Source organism: Symphalangus syndactylus, chromosome 7 (assembly GCF_028878055.3).
Source record: "Symphalangus syndactylus isolate Jambi chromosome 7, NHGRI_mSymSyn1-v2.1_pri, whole genome shotgun sequence".
NCBI lineage: Eukaryota > Metazoa > Chordata > Mammalia > Primates > Hylobatidae > Symphalangus > Symphalangus syndactylus.
This window is the reverse complement of record NC_072429.2, coordinates 120,549,878-120,562,407: the sequence shown is the minus strand read 5'-3', so window position 1 is coordinate 120,562,407 and position 12,530 is coordinate 120,549,878. Positions and strand designations below refer to the sequence as shown.

The 12,530-nt window shown below is 39.5% G+C and overlaps 2 long non-coding RNA genes across 2 annotated transcripts in view; one reads left to right on the top strand and one right to left on the bottom strand.

Annotated features, from left to right (window-relative positions):
* The window catches only part of LOC134737250 (uncharacterized), a 33,584-nt gene extending 25,361 nt beyond the window's left edge, over positions 1-8,223 (top strand). Inside the window, exon 3 of the long non-coding RNA XR_010121948.1 lies at positions 5,980-8,223. This is a non-coding gene — a long non-coding RNA (uncharacterized lncRNA). The remainder of the gene's footprint in view (positions 1-5,979) is intronic.
* The window catches only part of LOC134737249 (uncharacterized), a 308,144-nt gene that overhangs the window by 237,528 nt on the left and 58,086 nt on the right, over positions 1-12,530 (bottom strand). The gene's annotated exons all lie outside the window — the stretch shown is intronic.

Sequence of the window (12,530 nt, the reverse complement as noted above, 5' to 3'; positions counted from 1 at the left end):
TCTCTTGCTAGAAATCACCACAAAATGGCTTGACTGGTTCTATTAGTAGAAGATGAACAGGAGGACCCTTCTCCAAATATTGAGCAAATCGAAGGCAGAAGACTAGGCCATGGAACGAGTGTTTGTACAAAGCCATAGAGATGTGTATGCATAACAGCCATAGAGATAGTGTACAGTTTATATGTTTGTACCAGAATTTGTCAGAACTTAAGAGAAGACTTAAAGATTTGTTTGATTTAATCTCCAATATAGATAAAGGAAACAATTTAGTAGTAGTTGGCAAAAAGTATGATCAATGCAAAAGGTACTGGACTGAAACTTCAAATTCAATTTTTCAACTTTTACTAGAATGATTGTATAATATTACATACTTTCTAGCTTTTACTGATTGTTCTACTTTTTAGAAAAGTAATTGTATATTTTATGTTGTAAATTGTGTATTTTGTTATATGCTAAAGAAACATTATCTAACCCTGGCATTTTAGCTTGAATTTTGAAAGATACAGAATTTTGTTTTGTTTTGTTTTTGAGACGGAGTTTTGCTCTGTTGCCCAGGCTGGAGTGCAGTAACGCGATCTCCACTCTCCGCAACCCCCACCTCCTGGCCTCAAGCGATTCTCCTGCCTCAGCCTCTTGAGTAGCTGGAATTACAGGCGCATGCCACCATGCCTGGCTAATTTTTGTATTTTTAGTAGAATCGGGGTCTCACATGTTGGTTAGGCTGATCTGAAACTCCTGACCTCAGGTGATCTGCCCGCCTTGGCATCCCAAAGTGCTGGGATTACAGGCGTGAGCCACTGCGCTTAGCCTGTTACAGAATTTTGTATTAAACTCTTTGAAATATAATGAATAAAGTTTAAGGGAGAATTTTCCATTTTGCATTTAGATTTAAAAATGTAGAGGCCAGGCATGGTGGCTCATACCTGTAATCCCACCACTTTGGGAGGCCGAGGTGGGCGCATCAGGAGGTCAGAAGATCTAGAATTTACAGTTAAAAACAAAGGATCAAAATCTATAAATGTATTCATTTACTTGCTTGGTTGCTGCTCAATATACATCACAATTTGAGCATGAATTTTTGTTGCTTTGGCAAGTAGTACTCTCTTATAGATTCATGAAACAAAATGTTTGCACCTTCTAACGCTGACTTTTCCCATTCAGCTCTGTATTCCAGTGAACAAATATTGCCCTAATGGGATATATTTTAATTACAGCAAAAATAAATGCATCAAGTGATAATAATTTGACAGTATATTTTTGAAGAATTCATGGCCCAATGATTAAGCACTACTATAGTAGAAAGTAAAATGTTTTTGCTTGTTTTTTAATAGATATGTTTTTTTCTATGTCTAGCTACTAGAAAAGTGAAGTTGAGGACTAAAGCAATTTATTTACCATTTAGATCAATCTTTTTGGATATGGGAGATGTGTTTTTTATGTACGTTTCAGTTTGAATGACAAACAATGTAAGACATGGAAATCAACTATGTTAAAACATAAAAGATATAAATTTTTAAAAAATTAATTAATTTATTTATTTATTTTGAGACGGAGTCTCGCTATGTCCACCAGGTTGGAGTGCAGTGGCGCGATCTCAGCTCACTGCGAGCTTCGCCTCCTGGGTTCACGCCATTCTCCTACATCAGCCTCCCGAGTAGCTGGGACTACAGGCGCCCGCCAACACGCCCGGCTAATTTTTTGTAGAAACGGGGTTTCACTGTGTTAGCCAAGGTGGTCTCGATCTCCTGACCTCGTGATCCGCCCGTCTCGGCCTCCCAAAGTGCTGGGATTACAGGCGTGAGCCACCGCGCCCGGCCGGCAAAAGATATCCATTTTCTACACAGAAACCATTAAGAAGAAGCTTTTATTCACTTTAACTGTAATAAAGTCTGGTAATATTGTTTTCAGGCTTCTGTTAAGTTATAAGTTATTTATCTTGAAAGTAACTGAAAGCTGGGCGTGGTGGCTCATGCCTGTAATCCCAGCACTTTGGAAGGTCAAGGCGGGCATATCACTTGAGGTCACGAGTATGAAACCAGCCTGGCCAACATAGTGAAACCCTGTTTCTACTGAAAACACAAAAATTAGCTGGGCATGGTGGCACATGCCTGTAATCCCAGCTACTGGGGAGGCTGAGGCAGGAGAATCACTTGAACCCAGGAGGCGGAGATTGCAGTGAGCTGAGATCGCGCCACTGAACTCCAGCCTGGGTGACAGAGTGAGCCTCCATCTCAAAAAAAAAAAAAAAAAAAAAAAAGAAAGTAACTGAGAAAATGAGACTTTGTAAATGAATAAATTCAATTTTATGCCAAGTAAATCAAAGGTAATTAGATTGCTTGGATTGACTTAGTTTAAAAGTAAAAAGAAAGAGCACTTTTCATACAGAACATTTTCATAAGTGGATGGTGGGTAGGCTGTGAGCAGGCAGAGTAACCAATTACTGCCAGGATATCACAGTGAGGAGTGGAAGTGCTAAAATTCAAGGTCAAGTCTATTTGCCTACATTACACTCAATGGCTTTCCAAATTAACCAAATGATGTGATTAGCAAGAAAGGAGGGAAGCTAACATTTATTGAGTATCTGTCATTTACCATGTGCTTTCATTAATCAATTAGTTAATAAAATGAATGATGATGGTGAAAATTTAAGTACAGATCAAAGAATTACTAAATAGGAAACACATCTTTAAAAATCTGAAATTACTTAAGAGAAATCACAAGGGAAATCACTCAATATCTGAGGCTCCTCCAGCTTACTTCAGCCTTCATAAATAAGACTATTAACTTAAAATTCCCCGCTTTCTTGGAAACCTAGTGCCTACAATTCCATGAAGGCTAATGGAGTGTATATTATAACTTGTTTCCCAATAGCTGCTTGCTTGGTGTAACGTTGATAAAACATCTGGACATTGGGCTTAATTTCTTTTTCTTTTTTTTTTTTTTTTTTTTTTTTTGAGACAGAGTCTTGCTCTGTCGCCCAGGCTGGAGTGCTGTGGCACAATCTCGGCTCACTGCAGGCTCCACCTCCCGGCTTGACGCCATTCTCCTGCCTCAGCCTCTCCGAGTAGCTGGGACTACAGGCGCCCGCCACCACGCCCGGCTAATTTTTTTTGTATTTTTAGTAGAGACGGGGTTTCACCGTGGTCTCGATCTCCTGACCTCGTGATCTGCCCGCCTCGGCCTCCCAAAGTGCTGGGATTACAAGCGTGAGCCACCGCGCCAGGCCTCTTTTTTTTTTTTTTTGAGGCAGAGTCTCGCTGTTGCCAGAGCTGGAGTGCAGTGGCGCCATCTTGGCTCACTGCAACCTCCGCCTCCCCGTTTCAAGTGATTCCCCTGCCTCAGCCTCTCAAGTAGCTGGGATTACAGGAGGGTGCCACTATGCCCAGCTAATTTTTTTTTTGTACTTTAGTAGAGACAGGGTTTCACCATGTTGGCCAGGATAGTCTCGATCTCCTGACCTCGTGATCTGCCCGCCTCAGCCTCCCAAAGTGCTGGGATTACAGGCATGAGCCACCACGCCCGGCCGCCAATTTCTTTTTCTCTATCCATTGCTCTTTTAGGTTTTTACTTCCAATTCTGCTACACGACTGTGGATCCATGAAGAATGAAGAATGATTATTTACATGCTTTATTTCACATACATTGTTTTTCCTAATTCTTTCCCTCTTATCCAACACTTAGGCTCATGTAAAAGCATAAAAATTGACTTTTTCTCCCATTTTTAATATTTTAATTAGAAGGTATTAAACTTACATGCATAATCTCTTTCTATGTAGATGGAGGATATATTTCAGAATTATGTTTTACAGATAATTCTTCATGATGTTCAGAACAATGAATCTTTAGTTATAAATTGAAAACCCTCAAGTGGCTTTTTTTTTTTTTTGAGACGGAGTCACTCTGTCACCCAAGCTGGAGTGCAATGGCGCGATCTCGGCTCACTGCAAGCTCTGCCTCCCGGGTTCACGCCATTCTCCTACCTCAGCTAGGACTACGGGCGCCCGCCACCACGCCCGGCTAATTTTGTTCTTTTGTATTTTTAATAGAGACAGGGCTTCACCGTGTTAGTCAGGACGGTCTCGATCTCCTGACCTCGTGATCTGCCCACCTCGGCCTCCCAAAGTGCTGGGATTATAGGCTTGAGCCACCGCGCCCGGCCATAAAACCCTCAAGTGGCTTTTAAATCACAGTTAGGATAAACCCAATCTTCTTATCATTATCCTCCCAAAGGTCCAAATGAGCTGGCACCTGTCTGTCTGACTTCATCTTAGAGCCACTCCCCGTCACGGAATACTTTCCAAATCAATGGTCTTTCAGTGTTTTCAACACGTCAAACCCATTCCTGCTTTAAGTCATTGGTTGTAGCTGTGTCCTCTGCCAAGAATGTTCTTCACATGGCTCTAATTCTTGTAATTCAGATCTGAGAGAGGCCTTCCCTAACTACCCAGTGACTACCTACTCATTCTTTCTCATATCCTCCTGTTTCAAGCTTCAGCACAGTGTTTTTTTTTTTCTTTATTTGCTTTGTTTATTTCTTACGGTCTGCTATGCTATTTCATACTAGAATTTAAGCTTTGCCACCATAACCCTGGTGTCTAAAACACTCCTGGCACACAGTGGGCATTGAATTAATGAGTGTTAAAGGGATTAGTACACATATGATGTTCCTTTGGCACAACATTGATTACTTTTTACCTTTCATTACGAAAAGCTTCTAAATTTAGGCAAAAGAAGAAAGAATAAGTAATGAATCCCTAGATATCAATGAAACAGTTGCAAAAATTATCAACAGTTGCACTACTAATATATAATTAGTACTTTAAAGGATGAATTCACCTTATAGTTCTATTCCCCATTGCATTTGTTTTCCTGTTATTCATATTAATAGCATGCACTTATTATGAACACTTCTTTAAGGATTATCCGTTTAAGACAAAACTTTCCGTTCAGTTACTGTTAAAAGTTAATTTGAATAAGATCTCTGTCTTTACATAGATCACAATCTAGTAAGAAGGATTAAGACAGGAACAAAAAGAACAACAATGCTAGGTGGAAGTAAGAAGCGCTCAAAGGGAGGCTAAGAAAATTATAATAGTAGATGAAAGAAGAGGTTTGCTGTTTGTTTTTGTTTTGGTTTGTTTTTCAATTTGGAAGTAGATTGAGGAGGTTTTCTATGAAGCAGTGGGTTTTTTAGTTAGGTCTTGAAGAGCAGATGTAATGTTAGTCATTGAAGGTATAAAGAATTATACTCTAAGGAGGAAGAGAAAAATCCACAAAAATAATAAAAGCAAGAAAGCAAATATATTTCTTTCTTTCTTTTTCTTCTTTCTTTTTTTTTTGAGACAGAATTTTGCTCCTGTCACCCAAGCTGGACTGCAATGCTGTGATCTCGACTCACTGCAACTTTGTCTCCTGGGTTCAAGTGATTCTTGTGCCTCAGCCTCTGAGTAGCTGAGATTACAGGGATGTACCACCACGCCCGGCTAATTTTTGTATTTTTAGTAGAGATGGGGTTTCACCATGTTGGCCAGGCTGGTCTCAAACTCCTGACCTCAGGTGATCCACCTGCCTTGGCCTCCCAAAGTGCTGAGATTACAGGTGTGAACCACTGCACCCAGCCTAAGCAAATATATTTCTAGGAAGCAGCAAGTTGGGGTCTAGTACAGGTTGAATGCTTTAAAAAGTGGAAGAAAATACTGGAAAGCTGAGTTGAAATTAAGAGTTGGTTCTTTATTCAGAAGTAAATGGGGTGTACTGAAGGCTGTTATGGAGGGAAATAACACTGTTAAAAGTAATTTAAAGGTGAAGGTAATAGTAATAGCAGCATACAGGATAAATAAAAATAGAATAGGCTACAAAAGAAGTTAGCAGAGAATAATGTCACAATAGACAATGTGGCTGCTCTAAAATATGACTTAAATATTCGTAGACATTTCTCTCACCTAGCAGTAAGTCTTTTGTCTTCTTCTTTCTAATCAGGGCAGCTTGTGACCATTTCAGCCAGAAGAATATGGCAGAAGGAGCCTGTGAGCCTTCCAAGAAAAGGTCATCAAAGGCCATGCAGCTTCAGCCTTATTCTCTAGGGACACTTGCTCTGCAGAAAGCCAGCAATCCTGTATGAATTCTGGCGAGCCTTGGAGCACGCTACAGAGGTGTTGTGTAGATGATCTAGTTGTCAGCACCAGCTGAGTTTCCCAGGCACAGTCAGCTGTGTGAGTGCACTGTTTGCAAGGTCCAACCCAGTTGTATCTTTAGATGACTACAGCACCAAATGACAGAGTGATTCCAAGCACAAACTGTTCATGTGAGCCCTTCCTAAATACTTGACCTACAAAATCATGTGTAGAACAAAATGTTTCCTGTTTCACACCACTAAATGTTAGAGAAGTCTCTAATAAGTAACAACAGACTAGGAAGTAAAAGTGAGTCTTGAATTGGGAGACTGGGAATTACAATGGTGAGGTGGGGGCACATGTTAAGAGAGGCAGCTTGGAATGACAGGATTTAGGGACAGATTCGATATGGGAAACACGACAAAGGGAGGAATCAAAGATATTGCCATTTTCTGTCTAGGTAAATAATGGAATTTTAGTTCTATTAACTGAAATCATTAATATCTAGAATTTCCCTATTTAATTGTTCACTCATTCAATCAATCCTTCACTTAACAAATGGTTGAGTATGCAATGTGTGTTAGTTAGCATGCTACAAACTAGCAATACAAAGAAAAAAGATGTTGAGTCTCACCCACAAAGAGCTTTCAGCCTAGAAGTGGAAACATGGACTGCAAGCTGTGGATTACACTCCAGCAAAGGGTCAGCTCAGGTGAAATCGGACAAAAAGATGAATTAAAAAATGGGAGGTTCAATATCAGTGAAGATTTGTTCATGAAACTTCTGAGATTTTTCTCCTGAGAATCTGACCCATGCTTTTTGCATCTACATTCCTCTCATCTGGGGGCACATAATTCTGGTGCTGTTGAGTATGCTTCTCCATTTTCTATTAAGTAAATATTCTAGTCTGATTTCTTAGCCCAGTACTGCAGGCTCTCCGAAAGTATCTCTCTAAATGTGGTTCCCACAGTCTCCATTGATCTCTGTCACCAGTAATATTGAGCTGTTTATTGTCTCTCTAATATGTTGTGTTCACTACAGTCTCCAAAGCTTTGCTCCCTGCCTGGTGCATTCTCTCCTCTTCTCTCTTCTCAAAGTCCAGTCAAAGCCCAATTCAAATTATATCTCCTTGCTAAGGTCATCACATTGCAATGTTTCTCCTCTTCCTGAGTTCCCACAGTACTTTGTGACTAGAATATTCATTGAGAACTTTTGCAGTGCTATTCTATCTAGATAGATATAGATATAATAGATAGATATAGGTATACTCTATATCTCTAAGTATGTTTTATCTCCCTAGCCAAATGCTTTTACAAGATAAAGACCAAAACTTGTATTTAAAAATCTATGCCTAGCACTATGAATTATACCTAGGAGCCATCTGACTGGTATTTCAAAGTCCTGATAATACTACTGACATTAATTCTGCTTCCTAGTATTTCAAATACTGCTTGTTTATAGTTGAAGTAAATCCATTGTTTAAAATCTTATACCATCTTATAAAACCCAGTTTAAAATCTGATTTCCTTCATAAGTATTACATTTTAATGGTTATGATTGGTCATTCGAGAATGGATTCTTTTTCCATTCTCTAATTTTTTGCATGTTTTCAGAAATTAAAAAAATATATTATTGTTACCTGGATTACAAACAACCTGATTCTACAAATCTGGGATGTTAGAAAATAGAAACTCTGATATCTGGACCTAGTTTTTCCAAATCTTAACTCTTTTTATAGAGAACACAGAACTTCAAATAAAATCTTCTAATAAACAAATATTAATTTAGTTATAATTTTTATTTAAGCCAAACCAAGGAGAGAATATAAATGGGATTAATCTCTTAAATTATTAGGGTAAAAAATTTAACCATATATATACTACTTAAACATGTTATAATTTTCTAGGTCTAGAGCCAACACAGAAATTACCTAGTTCCATCAATAAGTTAAGGAAAATAAGGCAGATTGTTAGAGAAACATGTTATTTTCCTAAAGGTTGAGGAAACCCTGACAATCTGTAGTGAGGGCTAAAGGTCTAGCAGCGGATGTGTTATTGAAGCCTCCCCTGGGAAACAAAACTAATTGACCCCAATAAAGCTCATGTTGACCAAAATGTTGGTTTATTTTGTGTGTGTCATCTTAAAAATAAAAAAACAAGACATGTTGCTTCTCACATTCCTATTATTTGCCACATAGACAAAGAGCCACAAAATGACCTAGAGTGTAACTTTATATGACTTTATTTTAAGTTTTTCACTGTCCCAAGTTGGCTATGAAATTATGGTGAAATAAAATGTCAGGGTGTGGTCCCTTTGCCATTACACATTTTTTCATTACTTTCTACAGGAATAAGCCAGCAGGAGAGACAGGATACCACCCTAGGGTGACAGTAAGGAAGGTAACACACACTTCTCCACTTCACCTATCAATTCCACTGTGGCCAGACAGTGAGTTCCTAAAGGGTGGCTGGAGGCTTAAGGATCTCTGGACTTTTCTCCTGTGCTAAGTGTTTACAATCTGACCATGCTCCTACTTCTGTTTCAGACAGGGAGTGAATGTTCTCTTGGAATGGTTAATATAATCCAGACATCACCATGATGATGTCGCACCCAGAGGAGAGGCAGTCCTCCCATTCATTCTGGCTGGGTGATTTCACAACTGCAAGCACATAGGGGAGGTGGGTTACAAAGGTCTTCTTTCCGCCAAATATATTTGAATCAATTCCTTTACTATCTGTCTGGTGATTTGACTCTCTTATGAATAAACTAAAGTTCAAAATGTTATCCTTTTCCCCAGAGCAGTAATAAGAAAGTTTCATACCATGTAGAATGAGCAGAGCATAAATAGTATTTTTAAAATAAAAATCCTATACACATTAATGCATTTTGAAAGTTTCAAAATAGGTTTGAGTCTGCCAAAAGCAAGTTTTATTTTTGTTTGATGCACCTCTTGGATCTGTCCAATGGGATGAAGATGTTCTAAGCCAATGTTTGTCAATGATTTTCATAATCACCAACAGAGCAGGAAAGTGAGGGTGTTTAGGGACAATTTGGTTGTTAATAACATTGGGAGCCAGATTGGAATGAATCTTCATCCTTCTCTCAACACATCCAGTAGAAGGAATGTTTTCACTAAACACAGTGCCAAGAAATTGCAGAAATGGAGGAGTGAGGGGACAGAGAAGAAGGAAGCAAGGATGAGACAGAAAGATTGAAGATCTTGTCTTTGGCCAATTTATTATCAGTATGAGTCATTTCACATAATATAGTTTATAGCAAAAATTCCTTCCTTGATATGGAAGTAAATGTCTACAATGGTAGATGACAACGCACAGTGATCTGAAATAATGAAGACCTCAGGTCTCTAGGGTAGAACACAGGGGCAGGGCAGGTTTATTGAAGGCAGAATACAGACCTGCCAATTCGATTATTGGATGTTAGCAAATATTACCCCACAGATTATAGTCATGACTTATTCTCACTGAAATGCTATTGATATTTGAAAAATGTGATGCCTTAGACTCTTATCTACCATTGACAATTTAACCTCAGCTACACTATTGAATTATTCATATCTAGCACATAGAGAGGGTAGAGTTCGGAACTGTGGACTTAATGGGTGTTCAGAGTTGGGAGTGAAAAAGTGTAACTGTCCCTTAGAGCTATGGGAGAGATAGATACACATGTGCAATGAACCATGGAAGGAGAGAGAAAGAAAAAAAAATGAGTGGAGGAAAAAGGAAGGAACAGCACCCACTAATTAACACAAGGAATAAGGGCAGGTTCTAGAATGCACATTCGATTGAATAGACACACAAACGTCATCTCTTAATTCATGTACACTTTTCCACCATGCCTCGGCTTCTGGGGCCCAGAATTAAGAACTGAGGAACAAGGAACACTGGGTTCATCAAGAACAAGAACATTTCTGTTAGAAGATGGGAAATTTGTCAATTGGACTGATTTGAGCTCCCTTTCTGGATCTTACCTCCACCAGTGGCTTGTACTTGTAGGGATTGCCCAGGGTTTTGGCAACTGCTTTCTACCACTTTTCTGCTTGCAGAAGCACAGTGGGCTTATTTGTTGTGGACCTGTTTTTCTCATAGTCAGAAACAAGGCCTGGGGGATTTCCTTCTGAGGAGTGATTACTATAGATCCCATCCTACAGTTGTTTGATTAAGGGAATGAAATGTATACAAATTGAAAATTCAGATCGTCCTGGATAATGCCTGCCCAGATCCAGGGCCTCCTTTATGTTTCATATGGGCTTTTTAAAGCTAGAAACAGTCCTGTTGATTGAAGTGCTGTCCCAAAAATATGCTATTCCACAGCTTCCCAAGCAGACTGAGTTCCCCTGGGGATGCAGGGTAGAAACAAAGGATTTAGCTTGGGAACACACTAGGTAGAAGTAAGTCTTTTTATCAAAGAGCTGACCCAGGTCTGTTTAGCTAGACATTCTGACAAAGAGATGAAAGGCATGTCAGATCTTAGTATAATCAATCCTATTGTACAGAGAACACATTGGCAGTAAAAGGACAACATTATACAATCCATACAGCTGGGAAGTGACAACACCAGGATAAGAACTAGCTTTTTCACTTCTGGTTCATAATGACACAATGACACATAGCTATGCCTGTGTGTTGCAGGTAATATAACTTGGATATTTGACTTGCCTATGTTAGAAGGCCAAGTATATGTTCTCTGGTTTAATGATTTGTTCATGTTACCTAATTTCTGATTCTTGCTGCCTCTTAGATGTCTCTTAACAAAATAATTGAGGCAGTGCCAAGAAGTGGGCTGTACAGAGAAGCTACCTTATACTCACATTTTCCTCAGCACTTACTCACTTTCTTGTGACACAAAGCCAGGCATGTGATATCACTGAATGCAATAACAGGGAAAAAGATGGAACCAATATAGTGAAGTTGGAAACTAACAGACTACAGCAATTTCTGGACAGATTGTATAATCAGAACATGGTTTATTGTATATCTCCTCCTGGCTGTAGTTTTTTTTTTCCCCTGAATAAGTGTACAAAAGCTAAGACTAAAAAGAGGGAATCTCTCTAAGCTTTTCTTTACAGTTCAAATTTTATCTATTATATTAAATCTTTTTTTTTTTTCTTGAGATGGAGTCTTGCTCTGTCACCCAGGCTGGAGTGCAGTGGCGCAATCTTGGCTCACTGCAACCTCCGCCTCCCAGGTTCAAGCCATTCTCCTGCCTCAGGCTCCCAAGTAGCTGGGACTACAGGCGTGTGCCACCAAGCCCGGCTAATTTTTTGTATTTTTAGTAGAGACGGGGTTTCACCATGTTAGCCTGGATGGTCTCGATCTCCTCACCTCATGATCCACCCGCCTCAGCCTCCCAAAGTGCTGCGATTACAGGAGTGAGCCACCGCGCCTGGCCCTATATTAAATCATTTTTTTTTTTTTTTTTTTTTTTTTTTTTTGAGATGGAGTCTCGCTCTGTCGCCCAGGCTGGAGTGCAGTGGCGCAATCTCTGCTCACTGCAAGCTCCACCTCCCGGGTTCATGCCATTCTCCTGCCTCAGCCTCTCCAAGTAGCTGGGACTACAGGCGCCCGCCACCACGCCCGGCTAATTTTTTTGTGTATTTTTAGTAGAGACGGGGTTTCACCGTGGTCTCGATCTCCTGACCTCGTGATCCGCCCGCCTCGGCCTCCCAAAGTGCTGGGATTACAAGCGTGAGCCACCGCGCCTTAAATCATTTTTTACAGATCAATTGCAGTAATAGGATTAACTTCTTACTTTTGACTTAATGTTAAGAACCTAAGGGATTAAAGCTAAAAGAAAAGCAGCCCTTTCCTATGACGAGGTCCTAGTATAGAAACCAAAGGAACTGATACATAGATAACGCAATATGATTAGTGCTCCTGTAGAAGTTACACACAGCATGGAGCACCTAGTTTAGAATGGGGGACAAAAGACAAAGGCTGGGATGTCGTTCTTAAAGAGATGCTATCTAAGCAACTGGGAATTAGATTTTTAGGCAAGTTGAAGAAAGGAAAGTGTATCTCTAAACCAATGCAATAATATACAGGTTATATTGCCTTTGCACAGAAATGTTTAGCAAGCGTAGTAAGTAACCTCTATGACCAGAGTATAGGATTTAAGTGGAAAAGCAACAAGAGTTAGGCAGAATCTGGGTTTCATCAAGGGCCAGTATGCATTCTTACCTTCCCAAGAGACTGTACTTAGTGATTGTAATTTAGATAATACTCAAAGATATTGATATTTGGGGCAATAATCATTAAAAGAAGCAAACTATACAAAGAACATTAATCAACTCATTTGTTCTCAGAACAGCCTGTTATTATTGCTACTTTTTACAGGTGAGGAAACTGAGGCACAGCGGGGTAAAGAAAGTCATTCAGAATAAATGATGAAGTCTTGACT